This window comes from Bos taurus, chromosome 21, assembly GCF_002263795.3.
Source record: "Bos taurus isolate L1 Dominette 01449 registration number 42190680 breed Hereford chromosome 21, ARS-UCD2.0, whole genome shotgun sequence".
NCBI classification, from domain to species: Eukaryota; Metazoa; Chordata; class Mammalia; order Artiodactyla; family Bovidae; genus Bos; species Bos taurus.
The window spans coordinates 26,201,762-26,229,462 of NC_037348.1; the positions used below are offsets into that span (position 1 = coordinate 26,201,762).

A 27,701-nucleotide genomic window follows, 5' to 3' on the forward strand; every position below is an offset into this window, starting at 1 on the left:
AAGTAAATAAATAAAATGCTGCATTGACTGAAGCCTTACCACTTAAGGAAGTGCTTTACATGTATTAATGCAATTTGATGCTCACAACATACCTGTGATGCAGATACTAATATTGCCGCCACTTCAAGATAAGAAAATGCAGGCTCTGTAGGATAAACAGAATCACACAGCTAGAAGTGCGGGATTATGGATGTGAGGCAGACACCCTGCTTCCATAACCTATGCATCTGTGTTTAAGCCTCTGTCACACTACACTGCCTTTATCACAAAGCAACGGTAATTAAAACAGCATGTTACTGCCCTAGAGATGACTGTTCAGTAGAGCAGGTCGAAGAGCCTAAATTTAGTACACAGGAAACTGTGGTGTTAAAAGGTGGCGCTTCAAGTTGCTAGAATAGAGACATTTTTCCAAAAATGATATCGGATTAGTGGAAGCCGATTTTCTACCTAGTTCCCTAGCCCCAAATAAATTCCAAATCCATCAAATACGAAGTGTGAAAAAATGAAGCCAAAAAATAATTAGATGACTATATAGGTGAATATTTGTCGTAAACCTGGGATTGTGAAGTTCTTTCTAAATATATCATGAAAACATAAAAGACTGATAGGTGTGATTTAAAAATCCAAATGTCTTTGTTAAAAAATGCACCATAAAATGAGTTAAAAAGCAAATAACAGAATTCCCTGGTGATCCGGTGATTAAGACTCCATGCTTCAGGAGCCACAGGTTTGATTCCTGGTTGGGGAACAAGATCCCACACGCCACATGGCATGGCCAAATTAAAATAATAATAATAATAATATCATTAAAAATAATAAATAATAAAAATGTAAACCATTTAGCAGGGTGTCACTGAGTGGGTTCAGTCCTCTAATTAACCTTTCAAAAATGATATTTGCCCAGCTGCCCCTACTCACCATCTACTGGGAGCAAATCAGTGGCATTCGTCGTAAAAGGATGTCAAGTTTCTGCTGAGTTTTTAATTCAGAGGTCGTCATCAACAAAATTAGTTAAGTGTCACTCACTTGCACCTGATTAGAAGTTCACCAAGCTGTATGTCATTCTAAACTTGAAAAATTACTAAGCAAAAGAATATAGAGAAAGCTAGATAGTCTAGTCATTATAAGCCAATATTGAATAATATGGAAAATGCTTTTAGTTTAATATTAAATGATAAAATGCAGCATATAAGCTATATATCTTACAATCTTAATTTTAGTTTTATTAAAATATACAGAATATGCTTACGCAGATAATTCATAGAAAAAATACTGGAAGAAACCAAAGCACTTATCTCTCACAGGTCATTTTTATTCTGACAATTTTGCCTGAAGTTCCATGTTTTCTAGAATGGATAAGTGGTGCCTCCTGACAACCTCTTCCAGTGCTAGTGTTATTCTGACCTCTAGTAGCCTCTGGTTCTCACTTTCTGACACAGGAACTGCTAATCTGTAGTGTAATCATAGTTTCCAAAAGCCTGAGGATGGATCTGCTGTCAGGCTGACTGACCATTGTCGATCTAAGTCCTAACAGTTTGTGTTTTCCCCACAGCCCCAGTTTTGTATTATCTTTAGTAATCAAGAGAATAACAACAGGGACATCACTTGGTGGCTCTTTGAGTGCTGGAGTTGGCTTGCACGGAAGCCTGCCTTCTTTGGAAAGACTACAAGTAGGATTACCTCCTAGTGGCTCAGATGGGAAAGCATCTGCCTACAATGCAGGAGACCCAGGTTTGATCCCTGGGTGCAGAAGATCCCCTGGAGAAGAAAATGGCAACCCACTCCAGCATTCTTGCTTGGAGAATCCCCATGGACAGAGGAACCTGACAGGCTATAGTCCATGGGGTCACAAAGAGTCAGACATGACTGATCAACTAAAACTTTCACAAGTAGGGTGACACCAACCATCTCCTGCAGACTCTGCTCTTCCCTGCTTGGAGATGTCATCATTGGCATCAGCTTGTCCCCCCAGTGATGCCACTGAAAGCCCAGAGTCTGTTCCTTGGGTGCCTAGTAATTCACAGCTATCAATGCATTGTCTGCAGCAGGTGACAAGCACTATGGCCTCGTCAGGAAGCAGGCATGTAGCATCCTGGCTCCCAGTTCCTGCCAGTGGCCCAGGGATCCTTTAACTTCAGTGGTGGGATTCGCAAGCAGACAGTTGGAAAATATTTCCAAAGTCTCTGGCTCTAACCCAGCGTGGGATGGATTATGGCTGAACGCAGTAGGTTTTCCATCTGAGCAGATGCTCAGCAAGGCAGCGGAGGGAAGTGGTATCCTAGGTGCTAGTACAAGCCTGCACTAGCTTGCAAGAGCCAATTTTAAATTTTTGGAAAATTTCAAGGCAGTGTGTAAGTCATCGGTGGCTTGAAATCACCCGTAACATTGTTAGCAGTCTTCCCTGGTGGCTCAGTGGTAAAGAATCTGTCTGCCAATGCAGAAGATGCATATCTGATCCCTGGGTTGGGAAGATCCCCTGGGGGAGAAAAAGGCTTGGGGCTGGGGAGTGTTGTACTGGTTGGTCTCCAAGGCTCCTTCTCTACCCAAGGTTCCTTAATGCCCCGGGCCAGGGCAAGGCAGCCTGCCATCTGTGGCTGGCTGCTTGGTGGTTTCAGTAGAATTGTGGTCTTCTCTTGAGTCCCGCAGAGGGAGCATAGCCAGAGAAACCAGCTTTGCTGTTGGTGAGGAGGTTCAGAAAACAGACTCCTCTCTGCCTTCAATCCTCAAGTTATTTTCCATTATGTTTTCTTACTCTCCACTTACTAGTTCTGGTTCTATCTACAGAATACATTCAGAATTTGACCACCCCTCCAAGCAGCGGTCTGAGCTACCCTCCATAAAAACCTACCACTGCTGGGACTTCCCTGGTGGTCTTGTAGTTAAGAGTCCACCTTCCAATACTGGGGACACGGGTTCAATCCTCGGTGGGGGAACTAAGGTCCTGCATTCTGTGGGGCAACTACTGAACCTTTAGTAGAGAGAGAAGCCCGCAGCGCAAGGAAAGATCCCACATGCCCCAACTAACACTCAATGCAGCCAAAAGTAAATAAATATTTTAAAGATAAATAAAACAAAAGGTCTCTTTAAAACAAAGGAACAGGGACTTAGCTGGTGGTCCAGTGGTTAAGACTGTGTTCCCAATGCAGGGGGCCTGGATTCAACCCTGATCAGGGAACTAGATCCCACAGGCCGCAACTAAGACCCAGTGCTGCCAAAAAAACCCCAAAACAAAACAAAAAACGAACAGATGAAAAACCTACCACTGCTTTGCAAAAATCTCCATGGATTTTCCATTTCACTCAGCATACCAGTCAAAGTCTTTTGATGTAGGAGATCCTTCTGGTCCTTCTCTACCCTAACCTCCAGCCCCTTCCTGGCTCCTGCTTCTTCAGCGTGAGAGTCAATAAGCTCTTCTGCATCCTCAGATCCTTCCTGCGCCACGGGCCTCTGCACTTCCTGCTTTCTCTACTAGGACATTTTTTTCTTCAGAGATCATCAAGAATAACTCCTTCCCTCTTTCCTTTGCTCAAAGGTAAGATAACTCCTGTGACCATTGTATGCAAAATAGGAACTCGGAGCTTTCTACTGTCTCCCTTACCTTGCTCTGTTTATTTGTAGCGTTTATCCCTGATGTGCTTGCTCAGCCACATCTGACTCTTTCCCACCCCATGGACTATAGCCCCCAGGCTCCTCTGTCTGTGAGATTCCCCAGGTAAGAATACTGGAGTGGGTTACCATTGCCTGTTCCAGGGGATCTTCCCTACTCAGGGATTGAACCCCGGTTTCCTGCATTGGCAGGCAGATTCTTTACCACTAGCACCACCAGGGAAGCCCTGCTGTCCTTACTTGTATATTTGTTTGTGGTCTGTCTCTTCACTTGAGAGCATGTTCACATGGGCAGGACACTGTTTTCTTAGGTTCTGTGTCTTTAGCAATGGGCCTGAGTTGAGGACATGTATGGTCAGGTGGGGTGCCTGGTGTGGAGGTGAGCCTGTTGCCTTGGTGAGGATGAGGGAGCCCCGGCCTCCCATGCTGGGTGTTAGGCACTGGCGGAGGGTCTGCCTGTGAAAGCTCAGCTGTGAGCTTCTCCGGGTCTGGCCATGTCGCCACCCAAAGGAAGCCTGCTTGCCTCATAGACCTGAGAAGAGGAGACCTAAAGACCCCCAGGAAGACCAGAGGGGTCACTTCAGGAGGAGCTTGGAAAGGGCTCCCGGGCAGGATTCTGCACATGACCTGGAACCAGCCTTTTGCTCTCTCTGGTCGCCTTTTCTCCACTGGACTAGAACACCCTGAGCTTCAGCTCTTACGTTCCATTCCTGGATGGGCGGAGGAAGCGGCTTTTGAGGGAAAGATTTGGAAAATCTGCAGCTGCTGGCTGTTGTTTGAATCGCGGTAGTTTTTCCGTCTGTGTTCTGGGCTCTGCCGCTGATGCTGAGGCTTGCCTGTGGGGTCAGCTCCCCCGCCCTCTTTCTGAGCCCTGAGCTTCAGGGCCAGGACCTTCAGGCTGATTCATGCCCTCAATGAGCTGGAAGGGCAGTGGGCAGCAGGTTCTGGTGCCAGCCCGTCCTTCCTCTTTGCATTTTGCGGAGGTCTGATGGATGACCCAATCTTTAACAAAGAGGCTCCAGGGAAGGAGATGGTGGTCCTGTCAGCCAGACCAGCTCAAGGCACGCAGGGCCCTTTTTCCTACGAAATCTGTGCAGGCAGGGTGGAGGAGGCAGGAAATGAGAGCTGGTTGGCAGATGATGAAATGGAGAGTATAGGGAGGTTAAGTACATGGTCCAAAGTACTGAGACTTCAGTCTCAACTCCCAGAACTAGGGCATCTCTCTTGAGCCTTCATCTGAGGCACTTTCTGCCACATCCAACCGCCTGGCCTGCCAGTGTCACGTTCCTCCTCTTGAAGTCGACATTGCAAATGTGTGGTCACGTGGCACCAGACCTCCCGGTCTACCACCTCCCTAGGTTCTGCCAAGTCAAGAACTCAGGGTGTTTAGCTTGAAGGGGAAGACTCAAGGGTGTTGATGCTCAGCATCACTCAGGGCCTGAAACGCAGAGAAGGGAGAAAAGTTCGGAGGAAGTGCAGGAGGGAGGTATCAGGCCAGCCCATGGCACTGTTCCTTGTTCCCAAAGTCTCCCAAAGAGGGACATGCTGCTCTTCTGTAGTCTGACTTCTTCATTCTTCTTTGCTTTGGATTGGAGAAAAGTCACAGAAAGACGCCGACATTGCAATAGATGTGTGTCTTGGCTGAGCAATGAGATCCCTAGTAGTAGCAATTTAGTTGCTGTGTAGTGTCCAACTCTTCGGGACCCCATGGACTGTAGTCTGCCAGTCTCCTCTGTCCATGGGATTTCCCAGGCAAGAATACTGCAGTGGGTTTCTATTTCCTCCTCTAGGGGATCTTCCTGACCCAGGGATTGAACCCAGGTCTCCTGCATTAGGCGGATTCTTTACTGTCCAACCCACCAGGGAAGCCCCAATAAGACCGTTAAGGATGAACAACTGCTGCCTGCTTTCCCTGTGAAAGGCAGGGAGAAACCAAGGAGATGCTGCAGGCTTCTCTTCCTCTGGAACTTAGCGAGGCTCTAAAGGATAAGAAGACCTTTGTAGCCAACTTGAAATTTTAGGGAGCCCCAACTTTTCTCTGTGGTTATCTTCTTGGTGAGGCAGAGAAAAAATAAATCTTAAAAAAGAAATAGGTGCATAGTAGAGAACAAACATATGGATACCCAAAGGGGAAAGGGGGCTGGGAGGAATTGGGAGATTGGGATTGACATATATACACTTCTATGTATAAAATAGATAACCACTGTATAGTAGTGTTATTGTCACTCTGCTCATTTAACTTCTATGCAGAGTACATCATGAAAAACGCTGGGCTGGGTGAAGCACAAGCTGGAATCAAGATTGCCGGGAGAAATATCAATAACCTCAGATATGCAGATGACACCACCCTTATGGCAGAAAATGAAGAACTAAAGAGCCTCTTGATGAAAGTGAAAAAGAGAGTGAAAAACTTGGCTTAAAGCTCAACATTCAGAAAATGAAGATCATGGCATCTGGTCCCATCACTTCATGGGAAATAGATGGGGAAACAGTGTCAGACTTTATTTTTTGGGGGTCCAAAATCACTGCAGATGGTGATTGCAGCCATGAAATTAGAAGATGCTGACTCCTTGGAAGGAAAGTTATGACCAACCTAGACAGTATATTAAAAAGCAGAGACATTACTGTGCCAACAAAGGTCCGTCTAGTCAAGGCTATGGTTTTTCCAGTGGTCATATATGGATGTGAAAGTTGGACTATAAAGAAAGCTGAGTGCTGAAGAATTGATGCTTTTGAACTGTGATGTTGGAGAAGACTCTTGAGAGTCCCTTGGACTGCAAGGAGATCCAACCAGTCCATCCTAAAGGAGGTCAGTCCTGAGTGTTCATTGGAAGGACTGATGCTGAAGCTGAAACTCCAATCCTTTGGCCACCTGATGAGAAGAACTGACTCATTTGAGAAGACCCTGATGCTGGGGAAGATTGAGGGCAGGAGGAGAAGGAGACGACAGAGGATGAGATAGTTGGATGACATCACCGACTCAATGGACATGAGTTTGGGTAAACTTTGGGAGTTGGTGATGCACAGGGAGGCCCGGTGTGCTGCAGTCCATAAGTCGCAAAGAGTCAGCCACGACTGAGCGACTGAACTGAACTGTATAGCACAGGGAACTCTACTCAGTGTTCTGTGATGACCTAAATGCGAAGGAAATCTAAAAACGAGCGGATATATGTATACATATAGCTGGACTTCTCTGGTAGCTCAGACGGTAAATCTGCCTACAATTCAGGAGACCTGGGTTCAATCCCTGGGTTGGGAAGATCTCCTGGAGAAGGGAATGGCAACCCACTCCAGTACTTTTGCCTGGAAAATTCCATGGACAGAGGAGCCTTGTGGGCTACAGTCCATGGGGTTGCAAAGAGTTGGAAGTGACTGAGCTACTTCACTTTCACTTTCTTTCATAGCTGAGTCACCTTGCTGTACAGCAGAAACTAAGACAACAGTGTAAAGCAACTATTCGCCGATAAAAGGGAATTAGAAAAAAAGAAAAGCCTGGACTCCAAATGGTTACAGCCACAATGTGGTAGAACTTTTATCAGTCAGGCTCCTTGAAGGTCTATGTGGAGCAGAGCTCCCTGCTGACCCCTACTGGTCATGGACAACTTCAGCAAGAAAAAGATTTCGTAGCATTCAACAACTGACATTTGTTAGTTACATTTTGCACAGCATAACCCAGCCCATACAATGTCCAAATATGAGTCTTCTGCATTGGCAGGCAGACTGTTTACCGCTGAGCTACCAGAAAAGCCCATGTATGCATATGTGTGTGTATGTGTATATGTAACTATATGTGTCTATGTGTGTATATGTGTGTATGTATGTGTGTTGAGAGCTGGTACTGAGGTGTGTTCCTGCCCCCAAGAAGATTAGGACGAAGTTGGTGCTGCAAAGTCCCGTCTACTGTGAACCCTCTTTCCCATCCTTGCTGAAGCCTGGCGCTACTCCTCCTCTGAGAACGTGGCGTCCTCATCCCATTCAAGTCCTCTTGAAGTGGGACTGAGCCCCAGCTTCCCTTCTGCTTTACCCCCAGAGACAGGCACACACTGTTGCTTTAAGGGGCTCCTCGGATGCTCTGGGCAAGCAGAAGGCAATGACAAATGGCTAGGGGTGGGTGGAGTGCAGAGTTTCCGGGACTCACAGAGTTCTCATTATAGTCCGGATCCTAGGTCTGTGGTTCCTGACTCTCCTGCGAGTGGGTCTGGACAGATGCTTCCCAGGAAGCCCTCAAAAGCCCACAGTCTCCTGCAGAGCCATAAGGATCCCCGCTCCCAAATGGACCACTTGCCTCATAATCCCCAGGCATCCTGGTCCCCTCAGGGCTGGGTATGAGGGCTCAGTGCCAGGCACCACTGGCATCTCCCCAGATCCTCTGACTCCAGGTTCCAAACCTCAGCATTTTCTGCCAGATGGGGCGCAGTTCTACTTCAAGTAAGCTGTGCCCCCATGAAGGTATGAGCCAGCGGAAGACAGGAAGAACTGAGAGATAAGACTTTAAAAGCTTTGAGCTTGAGGTAGGAAAGGAGAGAGGCTGAAATGAAATCTAAGGCCACTCAAATCTCTGTCTGTCATCAATTCTTATCTTCTCCCCTAAGGCTGATGAATTTGTCATTGAAAAGGGTCAGCCAGACAGTAGTAGAGCGAGAGTTCTGGGTACCCTTTACTGTAATTTCTATTGCCATGGTCACTGCCGATGTCCCTTCGATGACCTGCCTCCGGAGAGCCTGAACATTCAGAATGCAGGGCAATGACCTGCCGTCTCTAGCTACAGAAGAAGGAGGGGACCCCAGTTGTTTGTGTCTGCTATTCTTGTATCCTGTGCCTGGTAATTTCATATTCCCCGCAAGCCTGCCAAAGAATGACAAATATTTCTCTCATTGTCTCTCCCTCCCTATCCACACACACATATGCCTCTTCCCTCTTGTCTCTGACTCTGCCTCTGTCTGTCTGTCTCTCTCTCACACACACATACATACACACACTCATATAACAAGTATCTACCAGGTTGCCATCGTAGATTCAGTGAATGAAGAAGACAGAGTCTGTGTTCTCGCAAAATGTATAATCCAGTGGTTACAGTTGCATTAAAGAAATGTGTACATGCCACAGAGAAGAACAAAACCTGACCCCATGTTGGGTCTGTTTCTTCTACTTTAACCTTAGCTTCCTGTTGCTATTGGTCCTCTCAGCACTGAAAGGATGCTGTCTATAGCTCTAAGCACATATAATGGCCTGCCTCAGGGAACCCTGCTGCTCTGCCTGATGTTAAACTAAAGTGCCTTTGTTCAGCCCCCAGGGAGACACCCTGACCCTGCCCATCTGTGAGTGGCTACAGGAAAGACGGAATTAACACATCCCCATTTAACACATCCTGTCCCCAGTGCTGGCCAAGCCAGGACATGTTTTGTAAGACTCAACGACCATTTTACTTTACCACCTCACCTCCTGCCCTTCTCTGTTCTATAAAAAATCCAGACCCTGGTAAGATGGTACTCTAGGACACTAGTCCACCATCTTTTCAGACGCCTGGCTTTTCAAATAAAGTCACTGTTCCTTGTCTCAGCACCTCATCTCTTGATTATTGGTCTGTTGTGCGGCAAGCAGCTGCTACTGCTGCTGCTAAGTCTCTGCAGTCGTGTCCGACTCTGTGCAACCCCATAGACAGTAGCCCACCAGGCTCCCCCGTCCCTGGGATTCTCCAGGCAAGAACACTGGAGTGGGTTGCCATTTCCTTCTCCAATGCATGAAAGTGAAAAGTGAAAGTGAAGTCGCTCAGTAGTGCCCGACTCTTTGAGACCCCATGGACTGCAGCCCACCAGGCTCCTCCATCCATGGGATTTTCCAGGCAAGAGTACTAGAGTGGGGTGCCATTGACGAGTTTGCAATTGTATTGTGTCATCATGGAGCATCACAGGGAGGTCTAAGAGAATTTAACAGGATGTGGGCACTTGGGGAGGCTTCCTGGAGGCAGTGACATTTGTGTGGACACTTACAATGAGAAGGAGTTATTAATAGAAGACAAGGATTAGGGAGAGGGAGGTAGCAGCATATGTGAAGGTCCTGAGGTATCAATGAGCTCCACGTGGCAGGGAAGCAGCTGAAGGAGGGCTAGGGTAGAAGTGGGCATGGCAGGAAATAAAGCCAGAACGGGGAGCAGAGATCAGACACGAATGACCTTGGAGGCCCCACAAGGATTTTGCCCTCATTCTAAGAACAGTGGGTGGCCTGAGCATGGTTCTAGGAAGAGGGACACTTGGTCAGATTTGCATATTTTTAAGAAAATTTATTTATTTATTTATTATTTTATTATTTTGGCCATACTACACTGAATTTGAGATCTTAGTTCCCTGAGAAGGGATCGAGCCTGAACCCCTGCAGTGGAAGCAGGAAGTCCTTACCATTGATTGGACCACCAGGGAAGTCTCCATATTTGCATCTTAAAGCCGCCTGGGGAGAACTACAGGAGAGCAAGGTAGACGCAGGTGTCCATTCAGAGGGACCAAGGTGGCAGTGAGGATGGAAGAAGAGAAGAGGGACATTCAGACATGCTTGAGTAGAGCTAATGGGACTCGGTGGGAACTAGTTTTGGGTGTTTCGAGAGAGGGGCCTGCCAGGGACAGTGCTCAGGGTTTTAGCTTGAGCCATCAGGTGAGGTTCGGGCCGAGAAGTCCTTCACTGAGGTCACGAGTGGATCTGGGGACAATTGATCATTGGTTCAGACTTGACATGTTAGGGTGCCTGTGGGGTACTCAAGTGGGGATTTCTGTGAGGTCCACGGAACAGGCGCTCAGAAGAGAGGCAAAATTGTGGGGATATGTGGGTAACTGAAGTCCTGCAGCAGACTGACTGCCTGGGGGACAGCAGAGACTTCAAGAAGAGGGCTCCAGGGTTTACTTCCTGAGGGAGGAGGATGAACTGGCTAAGAAGAGGGGCATAGAGTGGCAGAGGGCAATCTTGGGGAAGGTGCCAACCACACCAAGGGAAGTTCTTTCAAGAAGGAGGATGTGTTGGACGCCATCGAGAGCCTGGAAAAGCAAGTCAGTGTAGATGGATAAGCAAGCCTGGGGCTCAGCATGTCAGAGTTGTGAACAGTCTTGAATTTCCGCTAGAACAAGTGTGGTGGGGGTAATGAAGGGAACAAAAGCTGGAGCTGGCAGAGGAGTGAGCAGGAGGGTGTGGATGGAGGAACTAAGGTCTTGACAGCTCTCCAGAAGTGATGAAGGTGGGGGAGCACAAGGACTTCAGGAAAAAGGCTTCTTGTTCATTTCACTTGCTGGATTTTTGTTTTGTGTGTGTGTGTGTGTGTTTTTCATCTGAGCAGTTAGGAGGTTGGATCCAACAAAGAGGGAGAGGCTGGTGAGGATAATGGGGGATTCTAGAACCCTGAGAAGGCTGGGAGTGGGGTGCAGGGGGAGGGGCTGATTGCTACTGGGAGGTGGGGGTTGAGGGGGCTCCCCTATGGGATCAGGGTGGGAGGAAAAAGCCCGAGAGCAGATGAAGGCAAGTCTGTGGATGCCAAGGAGGTTCCTGTCTGGTGGCTTCTGTCTTCTCTGTGAAAACTGAGGCCAGCTGATACTCAAAGAGTGGGTGAGACAGAGGAGGGGGCAGAGGTTTTAAAGAATAAAGAAAGTATGAAACTGGTGAGTTTCAGCTTTTTCATAAGCAAGGTTTAGGGATAACGAAAGGACTCCTGTTATCACAAATGGCAAAATTTCATTTTTTATGACTGGGTAATATTCCATCCAGGCTTCCCAGGTCGCTCAGCAGTAAAAAATTTGCCTGCCAATGCAGGAGATGAGAGTTCAATCCCTGAGTCAGGAAGATCTCTTGGAGGAGGAAATGAAAACCCACTCCAGTATTCTTGCCTGGAGAATCCCATGGTCAGAGGAACCTGGCGGGCTACAGTCTATGCAGTTGCAAAGGATTCAGACATGCCTTAGCAACTAAACAACAATATTCCATTGTGTATATATACCACATCTTCTTTATCCATTCATTTATCAATGGGTACTTAAGTGGCTTCCATATTTTGGCTTTTGTAAATAGTGCTGCAATCAATGTTGAGGTGCGTATATCTTTTTCAATCATTGTTTTCATTTTCTCTAGATAAATGCCCAGAAGTAAAATTGCTGGATCATATAGTACTGTTTTTAGTTTATTGAAAACTATACTGTTTTCCATAGTGGCTGCACAGTTTACATTCCTAGGCACAGTGCATCAGTGTTCCCTTTTCTCCACATCCTCCCCAGCACTTGTTATTTTTTGTCTTTTGTATGATAGCCAGGCTGGCAGAGGTGACGTGGTACCTCACTGTGGTTTCGATTTGCATTTCCCTGATAATGAGTGATGTTGAGCATCTTTTCATGTGCCTGCTGGCCACCTGTATGTCTTCTTTGGAAAAATGTCCCTTCAGATCCTCTGCCCATTTTAAAAATAGTTTTTGTTTTTTTTTTATATTGAGTTGTATGAGTTCTTTATATATTTTTATTATTGTTTTGTTTTAATTTTTTAAAGTTTTTTTTGACGTGGACCATTTTTAAAGTCTATATTGAATTTGTTACCATATTGCTTCTATTTTATATTTTGGCCATGAGGCATGTGGGATCTTAGCTCCCCAACCAGGGATTGAACCCACACCCCTGCATTGGCAGGGGAAGTCTTCTAATGTCCAAAGTCTTCCAGTCTTAACCAGTGGACCCCCAGGGAAGTCCCTGTCTATTTTGGGTATCAGTTCATCAGATTTTGGTTGCAAGTATCTGCTCCCGTTCAGCAGGTTACCTTTTCATTTTGTTGACGGTTTCCTTTGCTGTTCTCAAAAACTCAATTAGCAATCAAGTTTAGAATAAAAACAGGGAAATTTGTTCAGGCCTGCCTGAGGTTGATAAGCCAGAGACAGACTTTCAAGAGGCTCTTAGAACTATTGTGCCTGTTAAAAGTCAAAAGCACAAAATGTTCATTTTCTAGATAAAGGATCATTCATCAAGATGACATACTGATATTTACATAAAGTTCACCAAAGACTCATAGTCCAGGGAAGCATGGGTATTTCAAGCGAGCAGCAAGTCACCATGACCCCCTACAGAGCTGGGAAAGAATGTCTTTCTTTTCAGAAGTTCATTGCTGGCATCAGAAGGAAGGAAGAAAATTGATCTTCAAGCTTGAGCAGGCACTCCCATCTCTGAGGAGGTCTGGTTAATGTGTAACGTAGATGCACACTGCATATTAGGGAGGGAGGGCAGAGGCCCACAGGCACACACAGAGAATTTTATGTTTAATTTTTCTTTGTCCTGCCTTAAAGTATAAATTTGATTTCATCACTGTGCAAAAGCTTTTCAGTTGGATGCTGTTCCATTTGTTTATTTTTGCTTTTGTCACCCTTGCCAAGGAGACATAATCAAAAAAATATATATATATTGCTAAGACTGATGTCAAAGAACTAACTGCCTGTGTTTTCTTCTAAGAGTTTTATGAACCTTGAAGGTATGCTCCGTGAAATAAGTTAGACAAAGACAAACGCTGTATGATTTCACATATAGGTGGAGTTTAAGAAACAAAACGAATGAACAAAACAGACTGAGACTCGGAGATACAAACTGATGATTACCAGAGGGGAGGACAGTGAGGGTGGGCAAAATAGGTGAAGGGGACGGAGAGGTTCAAATTTCCAGCTGTAAAATAAAGAAAGAAGTCACGTGATGTGATGTATAGCATGGGGAATACAGTTAACTGTTGTTTGTCAGTCGCTCAGTCCTGTCTGACTCTTTATAAAAATAAACAAGTAAAGTAGGCAGAGTCTTAACTGCTGGACCGCCAGGGAAGTTCCGGCAACTGCATCCTTGAGAGAATGTTGTACAGACAGCCCCAGGGTCTGTGACAGTTGTTGCCATGGCAGCAAAGATTGGATCTTTGGGGTCTGGACTTAGCAAGAATGTTAGGCTCCTTCTTGATCTTGCTGTGTTATTACCCTTGCTCTACATCACTTCTCACACATCCTGGGGCTCGTGGGAGCCAGCAGAGTCTCCCCCGGTTGTTGTCAGCACCAGGCCATATGGTGGGAAGAACAATGAATTCCCCGTGTGGCTGAGCTAGTTCAGTGTGCTTTTCTGTTAAGTGGAGGAACATAGCCACCTCCTTCCAAATGCCATGGAAACAGGCCACATAGCGTGTACTCTGCCCTGGAGAGTGGGCAGGGGTCCTCTCACAAAGACACTACCTGTCATACAGACAAATAGAAACTAAAATCCTCCCTGTTTTATTGATCAGCTCTTCTGTATTAGACACCACTGGGGCAATAGACAGAAGTAAGACTGTCCCTGGAATTAAGGAACCAATTGGGGAGGCAGACACATCATCAAGTGATGTTCAACAACAGGGCGTTAAGTTCTGGATGACCGAGAAGACGGAGCATAAGATTACATCACCAACCCTCTACTGGGTCTTCCAGGCACCTCTCCATCACTCGCTTCCATTCTCGTGTGTTCTCTGTGCTTTCTCTCTATACCTTTCCCTCTATTTATTGCAATCTGACTTCCCACCCGTAACTCTCCAAAAGGCTTATCTCACCTATGGTGTCCATGACCTTAAATAACTAAATCCAACAGCCCTAATGTTTTTTTTTCCTTCCCTCTTCCTTTCTTTTCTTCTGTCAACATTTAGCTCAGTTTCCATGTTCTCTGTTTCACCCAGCTTGGACTGCTATAAAAAAATGCTGTAGATTGGGGCACTTGAACAACATGCGTTTCTTTCTCGTGGTTCTGGGGACTAGAAACTCCAAGATGAAGGTGCTGGCAGGTTCTCTTTCTGGCGAGGGTCTTCTTCCTGGGCAGGCAGACGCCACCTTCTTCCTGTGTCCTTCCTTGGTGGAGAGTGAGCTCTGGGGTCTCTTCCTCTTCTTATAAGGCTGCTAATCCCATCCTGGGAGTTCTACTCTCATGGCCTCATCTAAACCTAATTCCTGGACTCCTCAGGTGGTCCAGAGGTTAAGTATCTGCCTGCCGAATACAGGGGTCAGTTTCGATCCCTGGTCCTGGAAGATCCCACATGCCTTGGGGCAACCAAACCTGTGTATGACAACTACAAGCCTGTGCTCTACAGCCTATGCTCCACACGGGAAACCAGCACGATAGGAAGCCCTTGCTCTGCAACTAGAGAGTAGCTCCCCATCACCGCAACTAGAGACGGCCGGAGCGCAGCAACGAAGGCCCAGCACAGCCAAAAATAAAAATTAATAAATAAAGCACTTAAGAATAAAAAACAAACCTAATCACCTCCCAAAGGCCTCACCTCAAACTATTATCAAGTTGATATTCTACACGGAAGTCTGAGATTTAGGTTTATGAGGCCATGAAAGTAGAGTCCCCAGGATGGGATTAGCACGCTTATACCTAGAGGAATAGACCTCAGAGCTCACTTTCCTCTCCCAAGAAAAGACACAGGAAGAAGATGGTGTCTGCCAGCCCTTAGTCAAACTGAAGGTTAGGGCTTCAGCATGTGAATTTGAGGGGACACAAATGTCCAGGTCATAGCACCTTCCTTCTTCCATTGACCACGTTGTCCATCTCCTGTGGCTTTCCTCCTCTGCGGTAACTGTCCTAGGCTGCCCAGTTGGTGTGTCCTTCTTAGGGACAGAAGCTCCCTGGGCGGGAGCTCAGTCCGGGGCCCTGTCCTTGCCTCATTCATGTACCATCCCTTAGACATCCTGCTCACTCTCAAGGCTCCAATGACCATCTCCGTGCTGACAGCTCCCAACAACCAAGCTACCCTCTCTCCCGACCTTCAGACCCACTCCTCCAAACACCACTGGCTGCACATAAGGCCACTCTATCGCCTCGTGTCTAAGACTCAACTGATACTTTCCCTCCCTACCCCAGCTCCTCTCTTCTTCCCAAGTGTTTTGTCTTTGTTGGTGGCACCACACCCACCCAACTTCTCAAATCCAAGATGTGGAAGTCATTCGTGAGCTCAACTCTACTCCTCACTCTCAACAATCAAGCCTGGGTATTTGCTCATTTCCCTCCATCCCTGTTGTCCGCCCGTCATCCTCTCTCTCCCAGATAATTGCAGCAACCTCCTAACTTTTATTTTCAGGTTGGCCCTTCCCATTCTTCATCATGTGGTTGAAATAATCTTTCATAAATCAAATCATTTCACTCTCTTGCTTAAGTCCTTTAAATGGCTCCAATTGCCATTGGAGTAAAGCAAAATCTATTATTATAGAGGTATTTTAGGACCTTACTGAAATCCACATTGAGTTCTGTCTTGGTCCCAGAGGAAATTTCAATTTATTTACAGCATAGAAGTAAGGAGAAGATTTCAAGACTGGAAGACTTGAGACTAGAGAAGAGCTTCTTTTTTTTCCCTGCCACCTCTTCACCCTCCACTAGAAGCAAGATCAAACACCATTCAGATGTTATTCACCCTGATTTCAGTCTGGTGGATTTTTGTTTATAATCTGGGAATTTCTGGACACATATATTTTTTGAAAGAGGATGGTCCCTCCTGGAAGGCCTTGCCTACAGCTGGAAAACTGCCCCCAAGCTAGGGGATATTTTAGCTCCTTCATCACTTCCCCTGAGGCTGAAATCGTTGATTATCTAAGATGAGATAATCGGAGGTCAGCCTCCCTGACTTCATACCAGGGGGTTCAGTGGGAAGGGTTTTGTCCTAGGATTGACAGTGAACAGAAAGCATGATTTCTACACAAAGAAAATTTTAAACGTTGCATGTTCTGTTTGCTGTAGTATGTGAAATACACCTTTTCTGAGGAAGTTTACACTTATCTTGCCATTGCTTGTTCAAGTTCAATAACACAATGTGATGCAAATCCTATGGCCAGTGTGGAACTTATATCCAGAACATATTAAAAAACTCCTGCAACTCAACAATAAAAGGACAATGAAGTCAATTAAAAATGGGCAAAGAATCTGAATAGACTTTTCAGCAAAGATATGTGCAAGATAGAATATTTATCTGTCTATCTATCTGTCAGTCTTCATCACCATTTCTCTGTTCAAGATGGTCAAGAAGCACATGGGAGAACTTTGGAAACATTTTGCTGTGTTAGAGAAGCCAGTGGCAGATGGCCTCGTGTTGTATGATTCCATTTATCTGAAATGTCCAGAACAGGCAAATCTGTAGTTTTCCAGGAGCTAGGGGGATGGCTTAGGAGAAAATCAGGAGTGACCGCTAGTGGGTATGGTGTTTCTTGGGGGGATAATGAAAATATACTGAAAGTAAACAAGTAGCGATGGTGGCGCAACTTTGAACATACTGAAACCCACTGAATTGTATACTTTTAAAGGATGAGGGACTTCCCTGGTGGTCCAGTGGCTAAGACCCCATAGTCTCAATGTAGGGGGCCAAGGTTCCATCCCTGATCAGGGAATTAGATCCACATACCACAACTGAGAGATCACATGCTGCAATTAAGACCTGGTACAGCCAAATAAAGGAATATTTTATAAATTTTAAAAAAGGAGGAATTTTGTGGTATGTAAATTACATCTCCTAGGGGCAGTGTTAAAAAAATCTGCCTGCAACGCAAGAGACCTGGGTTCCATCCCTGGGTTCGGAAGATCCCCTGGAAAAAGGAATGGCAACCCACCCCAGTATTCTTGCCTGGAGAATCCCATGAACAGAGGAGCCCAGTGGGCTATAGTCCATGGGATCACAGAGTCAGACAAGACTAAACGACCAACACACACACACACACACATGCACACAAAGTTATATATATAAAAAGAGTGACTGGGACAGTGTTGAACCAAGTCATAGAAGAGTGAGTAGGATGTGGGGGGAGTCTGTGGGGAGACCTGGAACATTCTGACTATGTGGGTGGCTGGGGTAGGATTGTGTCCTGGCAGGATGTTCTTGGCCAGGATGTGTGGATTGGGTTTGGACTGGGAGGAGGTGGGGACCATATTTATCAGGATGAAAGATATGACCTCTATGCTTAGTGAACTGGAGAACTTCCTGGTCCTGACCTTAGCACCCTCTGCCATGTGCCCAGCTGAAGAGGCGTCCCAGGCACTGAGAAATGACTCACTCCTCTCCATGCTCATGGTCCTCGTGAAGATGGATTATTCCCCAGCTGCTTGTACTGTCAACACCATCTGGGTGGTGGCCTGGGTCACAGCTCTTCTTCCCTGAAAGGATCCCAGCAGTGTGCGGGTCCATGGGCCCTGGGTCCTGGCCACGAGCTGATTGGTCTGCAGTCACTACCGACCCCAGCCGGGGCATTTGAGTGTCTGTCTGGGACGCAGACACAAAGAGATACAGGTGGGGTCTGTCTGTGGCAGTGGCCTTGAGATGAATCTCAGATTTCTGGGTCTCAGGTTTCTGACACTGCCCTGGCCCTGCCCTTCCTGAAGCCTGGCGGTAGAGGGGCGGTGGGTAGAGGTGGGGTGAGGGGTCAGCTATCCCACAGATGCCTGGGGCCACCCTATCTCTTCCAGGATATCCTCTTCTGAATGTCCCCCATGGGCTGGAGAGGTGTCATCCTCCAGACAAGTCTTCAGGGCAGTTGACCCCATGTGGCCTTGAAATAGAGTAGGACCCTGCGGTCCTTGTTCCTCCTATGTCTTACGTCTGCCTTTTGCCCGTGGAAAAACTTTAGCCAAAGAATAAGCTTAATCAGAGAAGTGAGAACATGCAGACACAAAGGAAAGCAGTCGAAGCAGGCCAGTGCCCACTGTGTTCTGGAATTGGGCATCTTTGTGATTTTGTCTTCGAATCCCCTAAGCCTAGCATCTGGGGCCCATCAAGATACATCCTGAAGGACTTGGCACTTCTTTTTTTTTTTTTTCAAGATTTATTTATTTACTTATTTTGGGTTGTGCTGGGTCTTCATTGCTGCACAGGCTACCTTCAGTTGTGGGGAGCGGGGGCTCCTCTCTAGTTGTGGTGCTCGGGCTGCTCTCTGCAGTGGCTTCTCTTCTTGCAAAGCACGGGCTCTAGAGTGCTTGGGCATCAGTAGTTGTGGCTCATGGGCTTAGTTGCTCTGAGACACATGGGATCTTCCCGGACAAGGTATCAAACCTATGTCTCTTGCATTGCAAGGCAAATGCTTAACCACTGGACCACCAGGGAGGTCCAGGACCTAGTATTTCTTGATTGTGATTATGAAGGCACCACATCTGGCTCCCCGTCAGCCTATGGTCCAGAAGACCTGCACGCCCCTCTTGTGGTTCAGGAAGTGCATCCCCTTCTCCGCTGCAGATCAGTATCTGTAGAGAGCTGCTGAGACCCACAGTGGACCCACCATAGATGCAGCGAGAGAACCAGGTACAGTGAGGCCATCTATGTGGGTGAGAGGGATAAACCATCAGCCTGAAGGTTTAGTTTGATGTAATAGCACCAGATCTATGGAGTGCCACAAGTCAAAATTCTTGGGAAAAAAAAAACACAAAAAACCATCAGGAGTCTGAAGTGAACTTAGTCACGTTGTCAGGGCTCGGAAAGGCCCCAGAGGCTACTCTGTTATTCATCCAGGTCCTGGGAAGGTGCTGCCCAGAGTGACTTGGAGGGAGTGACAAGTGTGGTCGGGGGTGATTCTTGGTCTTCTAATTGATCCAGGAAGTTGTTTTGAGACAAACCTAAGACCTGGGATCCTTCACTGCAATGTTTGCACCTAGACACACCTCTCTTCCAGCAATAAAATAGAAAGAAATTGTAGGGGACTAAAAATAACCATGTGCATGAGCAGTTGGGGCAGACTCTGCACCTCGGAGAAGGCAATGGCAACCCACTGCAGTACTCTTGCCTGGAGAATCCCATGGATGGAGGAGCCTGGTAGGCTGCAGTCCATGGGGTTGCTAAGAGTCGGGAACGACTGAGCGACTTCACTTTCACTTTTCACTTTCATGCATTGGAGAAGGAAATGGCAACCCACTCCAGTGTTCTTGCCTGGAGAATCCCAGGGACGGGGGAGCCTGGTGGGCTGCCGTCTGTGGGGTCACACAGAGTCGAACACGACTGAAGCGACTTAGCAGCAGTAGCAGCAGCAAAGATACAAAGAGACCAAAAAACCCAACTGTCACTTCTGAAGAGCCAGGAGCAAAAGCAGGGTACTGCACATGCCCGCTGTACACATAGCACCACCTAAGAGGTGGGCAGACCACCTAAGTCACTCCTCCAGCCTGATCCTTGGATACACCCCTACCCTCACCCTATATAAGAAACAAGCTCGCCACCCCTCCTCTTGGGGAGCAAGCAAGCAAAGGACCCTGTTGTTTGTTGTCCCTACTTTCAGCCGCAGCAGGGACCCCAATAAAGCCTCGCCCGAGTTTCTTCTCTGCCTGTAGTCAATTTCTATTGATTAAGGAGGCCAAGAACCCTGAGAAGTAATAGTTCATCTGGAGGACTTTTAGCATTGGAAGTGTGACCCCATCAACTGAATCATGTGTGATGTCAATTCCAGGACCTAACGGAGTGGGCGTGGGGGTGGAGCATGAGTGGGGGCTACACACGGGATCAGGGTCACCACGTTTCTCAAATATGACTTGGCATATTCTTGCCAAACGAGATACGTACACAGATGCATTGTGTTTTTGTGTACATGTTTTAAAATGTTTTCATTAAATGTAAACATTTAAGGTAGACTATAATTTCCCTGAATCCATTCTGATACTTTTTCACTTTTTTCCAGATACTGGCAGCCTTTAAAAAATAAAAAAGCAATTGGTTTGAACCCTTCTCAACAATGAGTGGTCCTCCCAAATTATATTAATCAGTCATCAAGTATTCAAATATTCATATAACACCCACTGGGTGCAAATATGAGCGAGAAATATAAGTTATGCAAATTAGACATTTCAGTCATTTAAAAATAATTTCCTACCCATATGGGCCCTGTTGTTTTAAGTTTCAACCAAATGATAGCACTTGTCATTGGCCCACCGTGCTGTTTCGCTTCCCCATGATTGCAGCCAGCCTGAGTTGTTTAAAGGCCAAGGAAGTTTTTGAGTCTCCATGTGCAGGAGGCCTGGTCTGAGTGGGAGCCCCTGGTCCCTGCACGCCCGTCTTTGACATCAAAGCAGTCTCACTTCTTGGAAAGTGAGAGAAGGGGGATTTGGTAAAAGTGACGATCTTTTTTTCCCCTCAACTTTTTATTTTCTATTAAAGTATAGGCAATTAACAATATTGTGATTGTTTCAGGTGGACAGCAAAGGGGCTCAGCCATGCATACATATGTATCCATTTCCCTCAAACTCCCCTTCCATCCAGGCTACCACATAATATTGAGCAGAGTTCCCTGTGCTATACAGTAAGACCTTATTGTTGTCCATTTTAAATATAGCAGTGTGCACGTCCATCCCAAACTCCCTATCCCTCCCCCACCCTTCCCTGCTTGGTAACCATAAGTTAGTTCTCTAAGTCTGTGATTCTGTTTCTGTTTTGTAAATAAGTTCATTTGTATCATGACTGTCTTATTTTATACTTCCTCTTTTATGCTTTCCTCTCTTTTCCAACTGTTATTTGTTAAATGCTAATATTTTTTCTTGCTGCTTTTTTCTTTATGCAGATTAGAAGCTATGTATCTTATTTACGACACTAGTTATTATGTTTAAGGAAAAAACACATTTGAACTTGTCTTTACTCCAGTGAAAAATAACTCTAAGTAAAATAAGAAATTTGATATGCCTTTAAATGTCTCATTATCTCCCCCAACATTTAACATGATATTTTCTTGGAATAATCTATCTACTCTTTTAGCCCCAGGTTATTATTAACAGCCTCTTTTTTCCTAAAACTTTTTGAGGATGTATATAATGTCTGCATTCTCCAGTGTTCTTGCCTGGAGAATCCCAGGGACGGGGGAGCCTGGTGGGCTGCCATCTGTGGGGTCACACAGAGTGCATAATGTCTGCATTAAGTTAATATTCGTGTTAATGGGTGGTTTTAAACTTAACTACACATTTTATAGCTTTCATACATCATGTCTTTTATAATTTGTCTCCTCGGTGCCTGCGGGCTTCATTCTGACCCTTTTTAGGGGATGTGGGGAGTGGATCGATTGTGCACTGCTGCACGGTGCTTCCTATGTTCACACCTGTGTTGTGGCTCACCTGGGTGGAGTGTCATTCTCCTTCCCTTGACCTTGGCTTTGCTGTGTGTCTTGTCGTGGCTGGCGGTACAGTGGCTGAAATGCAAAAAATATCAGTTCTGAGTTTGGACTTCAAAAGTCTTCCCTCTTCTGCTTCTCCTCTCGCCCCTTGGGCCCCAGCAGGGGAAGAGAGGTCCTGGCTCACCTGCTGGTCCCAGGGAGGAGACGTGGCAGAGCTCCCCATGGCCTGCAGAGCTCCCCATGGCCTGCAGACCTCCAGTGAGGAGTAGTGCTGTCCAGTCACATCCCTCCAAGACCAGCCAGGCCCAGTGACCACAGATGCCTGCAAGGAGACACAGGATGCACAGTGGGTGGAGACCAGTCTTGACACGTTGTCTTCAGAGCTGCCTCCATGGGAAAGCTCTGCTAGCTGGGCCAAGGTGAGACTCACCTGGGCTAACATAATTCTGCCATGATGGGGAGTAACTCCCAGGACAAGGGCCAGTGTGTGATGGCTTTCTCCTGAAAACCAGGAAAACTAAAAACACACTGCTCTCAATATAACCCCGCTGTTGAAAGTTCTCTGACAATCAAGGAAGAAAAAAAACTTTAAAAATTTTTATTTATTATTTATTTGGTGCCCTGGATCTTGGTTGCAACACACAGAATCTTTGATCTTAGTTGTGGCATGTGGGATCTAGTTCCCCGACCAGGAATTGAACCCAGGCTCTCTGCATTGGAAGTGAGGAGTCTTAGCCACTGGACCACCAGGGAAGTCCCAAGAAGTGAAAGAAGCTTGATCTTGAGGAAGGAGAAGGAAAAATTACCATGACTTATTTACAGGTAATACAATTGCCTACTTAGAAAACTGAGAGAAGAAATCGAAAAACTGGAAAAATTAATTTAAAGTGGCTGACTACAAAATAAACATTCAAAAATCCATAATTGTCCTGGTAATAATTAGATAAGAAATATCATGGACTCTGAGCAAATAACAACATAATTTATAAAATGCTTAAGAGGAAACAGGATGAAATTGGCTGGGTCTTCATTTTTAATAATGTTGTGTTTTTCACTGAGGGACATAAAAATCAACTTGAATAACTGAAGCAAAATGCCTAGGCAGTGAAACAGTTATTCCAAGATATTAATTCTCTCAAAACCAATTTATAAATCTAATGTTGATTCTAATGAAAATACAAGATCATTTCTGAACTTGTCAAGTAGATCTAAGTTCATTTAAAGGAATAAATGCTCACAAAGAGCCAAGACATTCTTGAGGAAATAAAAATGCCAGTGCTTGTGCTATGAGCATTGGCTGAAAGCTATGATAATTAAACGAGTCTGGTTATAGTTCAGAAATAGGCAGATAAACAGAAAGAAACTAAATGCTTCAAGGAAATTAGTATTGAGAAAGATGGCATTTCATAGCAGTGGTCAAAATAATGTTAGTTTTTTAAAAAAGGAAAAGTCCCACTGTTGGTAGTAATGTAAATTGGTGCAGCCACTATGGAGGGCCCTCAAAAAATTAAAAATAGAACTACCATATGATCCAGCAATCGCACTTCAGGGTATTTATCCGGAGAAAAAGAAAACAGTAACCCATTTTCACTGCAGCATTATTTACAATAGCAAATCACGGGAGCAACCTAAGTGTCCATCAGTGAATGAATGGATAAAGAAGATGTGGTATATGGAATAGTATTCACCCATAAAAGAATGAAATCTTGCCATTTCAACCATGTGGATGAAGCTTGAGGGCATCATGTTAAGTGAAATAAATCAAACAGAGAAAGACAAATACTGCATGATCTCTCTTTTATGAAGAATCTAAAAAGTAAAACAAGAATAAAAAGTCAAACTCATAGAACCAAAGAATAGACTGGTGGTTGCCAGAGGCAGGGGCTTGGGGGGCAGGGAGAAATGAGTGACGTGGGTTAAAGGTAAAAAGGAAAAATAACAGATTTTTTTAAAAAGCTACAGCCAAGACTTTAAACCTGGGGAAACCACCAAAGGGACGTTACGTGCCACGGAAGCAAGTCTGGGGCCTCAGGGGCCTCGGCAGGGGACTCCAGTCTGACTGTCAATATGCGCTCTCCTGGTTGTGTCCGCTCTGGGCAGGCTTGGGCTCTGGTGAGCCCTGGCCTTCAGCCCCTTAAAGGTATGTCTTAGCTTCTGATAATTCTTTTGTACAAAACAGGTGCACAAGAAGTACCCAGCACATTCATTTTGCTAGACAACAAGAAACTAGCATTGTAAAGCAACTATGCGCGCACACACACACACACAAACCCTGGAAAAAATAGATAACAAACAGGGAACTCTACTCAATATTTTGTAATAACCTATAAGGGAAAAGTATCTGAAAAAGTATACACACACACACACACACACACATACACATATGTAAAAGTGAATCACTGTGCTGAACACTCGAAACTAACAGTGTTGTAAATCAACTCCAATTAAAAAAAGGTTTAATTAAAAAAATTTTTTAAAGTACCCAACACAAAGTAGGTGCTCAGTAAGTGCATCCTAAAGAAAGGAATGAATGAAAATGGATTTCAGCCTTAAATGCTGCTCAGTGAAATATCGATTGATTGATTATATCTTTATTTATTTGGCCACACTGGCTCCTAGTTGCAGCATGCAGGATATTTAGTTGCAGCATGCAAACTCTTAGTTGTGGTATGTGGGATCTAGTTCCCTGAGCAGGGATCGAACCTGGGCCTGCTGCATTGGGAGCATGGAGTCTTAGCCACTGGGAAGTCCCAATGAAATACTGATTTAAATTGGGTTGTTTCCATCGTCAATCTTAGGACTTACGTCTGGAGCCAGAGTTTTCCCCCTTAAATGCAAAAAACCACAAACATAAATTAAACTTGGAAGTATTTTTAATGAGAGATACCTTTGGTAATGTAAGCAAATGAGGAGATAAAAAAAACAAAGCTAGAAACTCTGACATATATATCAGAATTAATTCCAGGTGGATAAAATACGTATATGCTAAAATAAATAAGAATGTTGTTGATTTGTCCATGTAATGCCTTTCTGACTTGTGTTTCCTAGTCTACTTCGTCTATTATGAAATCCTTCTATTATTCCTCTACTATGTTTCTTTAAAAAGTCATTATGCTGTAGTCAAACATACTTCTATTTCAACAGAGACAAACTCAAATAAACAGGCCAACATGCAAACTACAGTTTTGAAAGCAGCTAAAGTGTTGAAGTTTTACAGAGACAGAAACAAATTTCACATTTATTTACCAGCAAACCAGGACTATGGTTGCCTTATGCTGTGATCTGAATGTTTGTGTCCCCAAATTCACACGTTAATACTATTTGAAGAAAATGCAGAAGGAAGAGCTACAGTGCTTTTCATTCCAATGAAATGTTTATTTCCCTGATAAATGGGCTGTTACCACATAACACATTATGGGTCCTCTCTGAAATCATTGCTCATTTTCATCCAAGAGACCAATTTCCTCTACCTTCAGTGCATATCCTCATGGCGGACACTTTCCAAGAGTTTAATAATGCATTTGCAATCTCAGAATCTTCCTCTCCAAGGGACTGTCTCTGTCCCTCAAGCATCAGTGCAACTGTGACCAATGTTCTGTTGTTGTATTTACTCTCAATCACATATGAACATAGTCAAGCACCTGAGTTTTCATGAGCCTCTCCCCTGTTTTCTATCCTCATTTCTGTTAACTTCTCTTTTTGGCAACATCTGAAAAGTGAAAGTGTTAGTCGCTCAGTCATTTCCAACTCTTACTGTGATCCCATGGATTGTAGCCCACCAGGCTCCTCTGTCCATGGAATTCTCCAGGCAAGAATACTGGAGTGGGCTTACATTTCCTTCTCCAGGGGATCTTCCTGACCCAAGGATTGAACCCAGCTCTCCTGCCTTGCAAGCAAGTTCTTTACCAACTGAGTCACCGGGGAAGCCCTGGCAACATCTGAAGTCTGTGTCAACACCCATCCTGCTAATAAAGATGTGCAGATAAGATGCAATGAGCCTTGGGACTTCCCTGGTGGTCCAGTGGTTAAGATTTCGCCTTCCAATTCAGGCGGTGGAGATTTGATCCCTGGTCAGGGAACTAAGATCCCATTTACCTTGAAGCCAAAAAACCAAAATGTAGAACAATATTGTAACAAGCAATATTGTAACAAATTCTATAAAGACTAAAAAGAAAAAAGAAAAAGATGCAATAAGTCTCAGCCATTTGGGGTATCTGAGGGATAACAATGAAACATTTTCTATATCTTGCAGTGAATTTCATATAATAGATGATTACATGTCACACTCCTCTGCAGAGGATGCTGATTCTACTGTATCAGGAGAGGCAATTTCTGGTGTCAAATGAGGTGGAGAGTGAATGCGAGTTTTCCTAAACTTTCTCCTGTATGTTCAACTTTTGCACTGAACTCATTAGAACTGATTTATGGGAAGTCACCAGAGACATTTCCAAGTTGATGAAAAGAAGGTTACATTCATTCGTCAGAAAGACAAACTGAGTGGGTTCTCCGTAAAAAATATACACTCAACAGATAAAAACGCTCAGTACATTTGTCTGTGCCGTACAGTCAGTGCGGCAAAGTAACCCTGTGCTGAAAGATGTTAAATCACTGACAGACAGGCGCCGTTTTGATTTGGTAGAATTTGTAATGTTTTGCAAAGAGGACACTTGGTCTGTCGGTCGCCTAAGTGACTTATGTCAGGAAGATCTGTGTGCTGATGTCTCAAGGGAAAGACTAGTGAACCATTTCTAAAAAGCTCCAAGTTAGAGTTAAATCCTTAGAGCATCCATACAATAGAACTGGGACTTCCCTGGTGGTCCAGTGGTTAAGACTTTGCCTTCCAATGTAGGGGGTTTGGGTTCAATTCCTCGTCAGGGAGCTAAGATCCCACATGCTTCACAGCCAAAAAAACACAGAACATAAACAACAGGAGCAATATTACAGAAAATTCAATAAAGACTTTAAAAATGACCCACAACAAGATACATAAATAAAAATGTTAAAGAAAAACAAAGCAAACAAAAAGAATAGACCAAAGGCTGAGTTGAATTTGTTCTCAATCTCTCTCTCTCTCTGCCTCTCTTCCACCCTCCTTTCCATGCTGGTCTGTTTTAGATATTGAGCTAAACAAAGCGCTGGTTGTAACCTCAGCTTAAAGGTCCTACTTTTGTCCTTTGCAGATACTGGCAACAAGCCCGAAGTGGATAACCAAGCACAGATTTGAAGATGTCTATTTGTCTGCAGGAGGCTGCTTTATTTTTGAAACTTTTCATCCATCCATGTTTCCATCCATTTCTTTATGCCCTCACTCACACCTCCATTGTCATTAATTTGTGGCATAGCTCTCCAGAGTGTAGATACAAATGTAAATTTTTAAAGTCTTTCTTGAATTAGTTACAATATTGCTTCTGGGCTTTTTGTTTTGGTTTGGTATTTTGGCCTCAAGGTTTGTGGGATGTTAGCTCCTGGACCGGACCAGGGATCAAACCCTCACCCTCTGCATTGGAAGGTGAAGTCTTAACCACTGGACTGCCAAGGAAGTCCCCACAAAGGTAAACTTGAGTTCACGTTCTCCCTTTTGTACATAAAAGATAGCATATTATTCCTACCGTTCTGCACTTTGTTGTTTTTGGCTCTGATTCAGCAGGAGAGAGATTTATTCCCGCTCCCCCTGCCCCATCCAGTGACAGACTATTCCATCCTGTGGAATCACTACACTGTTTTCAATTTTTTTATAAAACCAGTTTTCTTCTGATGAGCATTTTGGTCATTCCCACTCTTTTAAACTTAAAACTACAGTGAATAGAAACCAAGTTATTCTGTGCCAGTGCTAGAGTATCTGGTATAATTTCCAGAAGTGGAATTGCTGACTGAAAGAGCTAAAGCGCTTATAACTTGCATGAAGAGTGCTACATTCTCCTTCGGGGGCGATGTGGTACCAATTTCTACTGCTTCCCAGTGGCACACGGAGTGCAGGAAGTGGAGAAAGTCGCCCCCTGGTGGAAGCAACCAGGGATACATTATCTGTAGAAAA

At 45.0% G+C, this 27,701-nt stretch overlaps 1 protein-coding gene and 1 long non-coding RNA gene across 5 annotated transcripts in view; one reads left to right on the forward strand and one right to left on the reverse strand.

Annotated features, from left to right (window-relative positions):
* CTXND1 (cortexin domain containing 1) overlaps window positions 1-27,701 on the reverse strand; it is a 116,710-nt gene that overhangs the window by 50,618 nt on the left and 38,391 nt on the right. For 3 of the 4 annotated variants that reach the window (XR_003031405.2, XR_001494556.3, XR_003031404.2), the window contains exons 2-3: window positions 21,852-21,989; window positions 21,669-21,742 (exon numbers count right to left, since the gene is read on the reverse strand). The gene's annotated coding sequence lies outside the window, so the exon portion shown is untranslated. Of the gene's footprint in view, window positions 1-3,260; window positions 3,627-21,668; window positions 21,743-21,851; window positions 21,990-27,701 lie in introns of those variants that run through there. The other variant, XR_001494557.3, reaches the window with a different exon arrangement.
* Window positions 3,573-9,168, forward strand: LOC132343349 (uncharacterized). The gene is made up of 2 exons (XR_009492127.1): window positions 3,573-3,712; window positions 5,857-9,168. It is a non-coding gene; the product is annotated as an uncharacterized lncRNA (long non-coding RNA).